Raw genomic sequence first — 6,324 nt, forward strand, 5'->3', positions numbered from 1 at the left:
GTTGGTTTACAGGGTAGGCTACACTAGCGGAAATCAAAATTTCTACCACGTAAAACCAGGAAGAACTGCCGTATAAGGATCACGGGATTACCACTCGACGCACTACTGGTGCGGAAGATGTAGATATGCGTCGATGCAGTGAAGACGATCACGTAGTCGTACGTAGTCGATCAACGTAGTCGTACGTAGTCGATCACGTCAACGTCCAGCAGCTCCTCAGCAGCTCGTCCACGTGCAGCAAGATCGCCTCCGGTGCCGCGGCTCGTCGTGGCTCATCGGCGGCTCGTCGGCGGCTCGTCCAAGTGCTGCAGGCGCAACACCTCCAAGGTATCCACACGTGCAGGGAGGAAGCGTCGCAAGCCGAACTGCTAGATCTGCGAGTTGCAACAGGCGAGGGCGTGGGAGGCGTGGAGGTGTGTTTCGCCAAAAAAGGTGCAAACCCTAGGGCGCCCCCACCCCTCTATTTATAGAGGTTCCTGACGGGCCTCTAGATCCGAGGCCCATTAGAACTTCTAAACCTAATCCAACTCGGATCTGATCCGAATTGGGCTTCTAGCCCCTTAAGTGTGTGACCCTATGGGTTCGGATACGTATAGACATGGCCCGAGTACTCCTACTCGGCCCAATAGTCGGTAGCGGCCTCTAGCAAGACGTGCCAACTCCTATACGCACACGAAGATCATATCAGACGAACCATCACAACATAATATACATGCTATTCCCTTTGCCTCACGATATTTGGTCTAGCTTCAAGCCGACCGCTCTTTCTCGATTCTGTGATTCGGAATCCCTTTGTAGGTTAACTCTTAACCGTACGTAGCATGGCCATGCATTTTCGGATCCGATCACTCGAGGGGCCCAGAGATATCACTCTCAATCAGAGAGGGGCAAATCCCATCTTGATTGACCATGTCTCATAGCCTGCTTCTTGACAAACCCGAAAGCTACCTTTATAACTACCCTGTTACGGCGTAGCGTTTGATAGCCCCTAAGTAGGTCGATCCACATCTAGAATACATGCGACAATCTCAGGTCTAAGGACAAAGCGTATATGTTGTTTAAAGAGAGAACTACTTCTTGTGTTGGGTCATTCCTAGCACATGTCTCCACATGTATCCACATTATTAGTTCAACATCTCCATGTCCATGACTTGTGAAACATAGTCATCAACTAATACATGTGCTAGTCTAATATTCATGTGTGTCCTCACATGAACTCCGACTAGGGACAACTTTAGAATAACCATACAAGTAAAGAGTTTCACATACAATTCACATAATTGCAAATCAATTCAAGTAGCCTTTAATGGATATTCAATAAACACAATATACAAATCATGGATACAAATGGAATATCATCATCTCTATGATTGCCTCTAGGGCATACCTCCAACAGTCTCCCACTTGCACTAGAGTCAATCTAGAAGGTACCTAATACCCATAGCTCTTACATGCGCATCATGCTTAGCCTGCGGGAGTGGTTTTGTCAACGGATCAGAAATGTTCAGATCCGTGTGTATTTTGCATATTTTGATCTCACCCCGGTTAACGAAGTCTCGAATGAGATGAAATCGCCACATTACGTGTTTGTTCTTCTGGTAGTTCCTTGGCTCCTTTGCTTGCGCAATTGCCCCATTGTTATCACAGTAGAGATTCAATGGGCTGGACGCATTCGGGAACACACCAAGCTCAATGAGGAAATTCCTTATCCAAACACCTTCCTTCGCGGCTTCCGAAGCCACGATGTACTCGGCTTCTGTCGTAGAATCGGCCACCGTCTCCTGCTTGGAACTCTTCCAACTAACAGCACCACCATTTAGCGTGAACACAAATCCTGATTGTGACTTTGAATCATCTCTGTCGGTTTGGAAACTAGCATCGGTGTAACCTGTTACAACGAGCTCCTCCTCACCTCCATAGACGAGAAACATATCTTTAGTCCTTCTCAAGTACTTAAGAATGTTTTTCACCGCTGTCCGGTGACTCTCACCTGGATCAGATTGGTGTCTGCTTGTCATACTTAGCGCATATGAAACATCTAAGCAAGTACTTATCATTGCATACATGATAGATCCAATAGCCGAGGCATATGACACTCTACTCATGCGATCCCGCTCATCAGCAGTCGAAGGACACTGAGTCTTGCTGAGATGTATGCCATGTGACATAGGCAAGAATCCTTTCTTTGCCTCTTCCATGCTGAACCACTTCAACACTTTGTCAATGTAAGTATCTTGGCTTAAACCTATAAGCCTTCTCGATCTATCTCTATAGATCTTAATGCCCAGAATATATGCCGCTTCCCCTAAGTCCTTCATCGAAAAACTATTTTTCAGTGAAGTCTTTACGGACTCAAGCATAGGAATGTTATTTCCAATCAGTAATATATCATCCACATATAAAATTAGAAATACTACAGTGCTCCCACTAAGACTCTTCTTCGTTCTTGGTGAAGTCAAACCCTTTGACCACTTCATCAAAACGAATGTTCCAACTCCTAGATACTTGCTTCAATCCATAAATGGATCTCTGAAGCTTGCATACCTTTCCAGCATTTTTCGGATCGACAAAACCCTCGGGCTGTATCATATACACGTCCTCAGCTAGGTTTCTATTCAGGAAAGCTGTCTTGACATCCATCTGCCATATCTCATAATCGAAATATGCAGCTATAGCTAGAATAATCCGAATGGACTTAAGCATCACTACGGGCGAGAAGGTCTCGTCGTAGTCAACTCCTTGAACTTGTCGAAAACCTTTTGCGACAAGTCGTGCTTTATAGATGTGAACATTTCCATCCATGTCCTTTTTCTTCTTATAGATCCACTTGCACTCTATGGCTTTAACACCATCAGGCGGGTCAACCAAGTTCCAAACTTGATTGTCTCCCATGGATTCTATTTCGGATTGCATGGCATTCTGCCATTTTTTGGAGTCTGGGTCCATCATTGCTTCTGCATATGTCGCAGGCTCGTCATTTTCCAACAATAATATTTCCCGTATTTCGTGGAGCCTTGCCGACCTTCGTGGTTGTGGCAGTGCTTCTCTTGCCATGGGTATCTCAACTTGTTCTGCTACGTTAGCATCACTCATTGATTCTTGCCCGATCGGCTCATCTTGAACTTCTTCAAGATGCACTGTCTTTCCACTCTTTTCTCCTTTGAGAAACTCTTTCTCTAGGAAAACCCCGTTCCGAGCGACAAACACTTTGCCTTCTGATCGGTTGTAGAAATAATATCCCAAAGTTTCCTTTGGATATCCCACAAAAATGCACTTATCCGACTTGGGTGTGATCTTGTCCGACTGAAGTCGCTTGACAAACACTTCACATCCCCAAATCTTTAGAAAAGACAAACTAGGAACCTTTCCAGTCCATATCTCATATGGTGTCTTAACTACGGATTTAGATGGTACCCTATTAAGTGTGAAAGCTGCTGTTTCTAGAGCGTATCCCCAAAATGACAACAGTAGGTCCGACTGGCTCATCATTGATCGAACCATGTCCAACAAAGTTCGATTACGTCGCTCGGACACACCGTTTCTCTGAGGTGTTCCAGGCGGTGTAAGTTGTGGAACAATTCCGCAACTCTTTAGATGATTGCTAAACTCGTGGCTCAAATACTCGCCTCCACGATCAGATCGTAAGGCCTTAATTTTCTTGCCATGCTGATTTTCAACTTCATTATGAAATTCCTTGAACTTTTCAAAGGTTTCATACTTGTGCCTCATCAAGTAGACATAGCCATATCTACTAAAATCATCAGTGAAAGTTATGAAGTATTGGAATCCTCCTCTAGCTGTCGTGCTCATTGGTCCGCATACATCACTATGTACGAGTTCCAACATGTCTACTGCTCTCTCAGGAAATCCTGTGAAAGGCATCTTGGTCATCTTGCCTAGCAAGCAAGCCTCACATGTCTCGTATGATTCAAAATCAAACGAAGTTAGAAGTCCATCAAAATGGAGCTTCTTCATGCGCTTTTCACTTATATGACCCAAACGACAATGCCACAAGTAGGTAGGACTCAAATCATTAGGCCGAGGCCTTTTAGCACTTACATTACAGACAGGTGAACCATCAAGATTTAAAACAAATAATCCATTCACAATGGGTGCAAAAGCCATAAACATATTATTCTTAGAGATCACACAACCATTGTTTTCACTCGCAAATGAATAACCATCCTTCATCAAGCATGAAGGAGAGAAAATGTTTCGACTTAAACTAGGAACAAAATAATAATTATTCAACTCCATAATCAATCCTGACGGGAGGTGGAGTTGCATTGTCCCGACGGTCAACGCAGCAACTCTTGCATTATTGCCCACGCGGAAATCAACTTCTCCTCTTTCCACGCTTCTACTTCTTATCATTCCCTGCATCGAATTGCAAATATGAGCAACCGATCCGGTATCAAATACCCAAGAATTAATAATTGTATCAGCGAGAAATATGTTGTCTATAACATTAACAACAAGCTACCTGAGGTAGAAGTACTCTTACTTCCGCCATTCTTCAAGGAAGCTAGGTACTGCTTGCAGTTTCTCTTCCAGTGACCAAGTTCATGACAGTAAAAGCACTCTTTGTCTGGAGCAGGTCCAGGTCCAGCTTTAACCTTGGGCGGTGGGTTTGGCTTGGACGTTCCAGCCTTGCCCTTCTTCTTCCAAGAATTGCCCTTCTTCTTAAAGCTAGGCTTGTTCTGTATCGCCATCACATGGCTGGTACTAGCGCTTTTCTTAATGTCAGCCTCTGCTGTTTTAAGCATGCCACACAGCTCATTCAGACCCTTCTCCGTCCCATGCATATGGTAGTTCGAGATGAAGTTCCCATAGCTAGGCGGAAGAGACGAAAGAATGAAATCAGTGGCCAACTCTTGGCCCAGTGGAAAGCCTAGCTTCTCCAACTGTTGAGTGTAACCAACCATCTTGATTACGTGTGGTCCTACTGCTGCGCCTTCTGCTAGCTTGCTCTCAACAAAGGCCTTAGACACATTGAACCTTTCAGACCTGGCCTGTGTTTGGAACATGTCTCTAAGCGCCACGATCATATCATGCGCCTCATGGTTTGTTTCAAACTGCATCTGCAGCTCGGGTTCCATGCAAGCAAGCATAAGGCAGCTTACTTCGAGGTTAGCATCACATGCTTTCTTGTAAGCATTCTTAGCAGCAGCGGGTGCATCATCAGCAGGTTCTTCTGGTAGTGGGTTGTCTAGAACATCTTCCTTTTTCTCAGCCCTGAGAACGATTCTCAGGTTACGGATCCAATCCGAGTAATTTGTTCCATTCAACTTGTCCTTCTCAAGGACCGAACGCAAAGCAAACGGTGTAGTGCTGCTAGGTGCCATTTAATCTACAACAAAGTAATGCAAAATACACTAAGACAAACGTATCCATGATAGAGCAAATCACATTAAACTATTTTAACAGAATCTACTCCCACTAAAATCAATATCCCTCTATTGAAACTTAGTGATTCAGGATCCACAACTAACAAGTCCACTAGTGAGCTTTAGCATCACCGCTAGCAAACAAGGTAGATCGGTAAGCAACTTTTGCTAATCATATCACATATGACTCCTGTTGTTGGGTGACATCTCCATGTCTCGGCGCCCAACCGTTATGCCCCAAGGTCCTTAACTGTTAAGATGACCTCGTTAAGCAAACCAACCCTTATGCGTGTAAGTGTCCGACACAAACCCGTCTAGTCAAGGAAAACTAGTGGTACCCTAATTTCATAGACCCACCACGAATTGTACAAGACATGGGACGGTGCAAGTTTTAGTTGGGAGGGCATACTAACTTAAACTTTGTGAGGGATCGTTCTACTTCTAACATCACAACATGCAGAAAATAAAACATAAACAGAATAGCATTCACACAGTTGTGACACAGTATGACCCGTTTTCACATGGTGATCTCCATCTCCATGTTCCATGTGCGCCATCCTCCTGGTGATGAGTCCTCTAAGAACTAGAACATGCTATTACGCCTAATAGCTAGTAAAGAATCTAGTAATGAAGATTACATAGTTGCTTGGATCATCACAGATTGGTACGCAGACCATTAAATATAATAAAGTGACAACACATATGGCTCCTGCCGTGTTGCCGTACGCGCGACACGCAGGTCACGAATGAGTTACACACATGCATCACATACACAAGGGGGCCATACTGATCACAAGATACATACATACATCCTGCAAAACAGAGTTAGGCGTCCTAACGTTCCAAACTTCGGATGCCCGAAACTCCATCTTCCAAGCCGAATTTGGGAAATCTAATTTCACCGAAAATGAAAAGCCATTGAATTTCATGTGTAACT

The sequence above is a fragment of the Setaria italica genome, chromosome III (assembly GCF_000263155.2).
Source record: "Setaria italica strain Yugu1 chromosome III, Setaria_italica_v2.0, whole genome shotgun sequence".
Lineage (NCBI taxonomy): Eukaryota > Viridiplantae > Streptophyta > Magnoliopsida > Poales > Poaceae > Setaria > Setaria italica.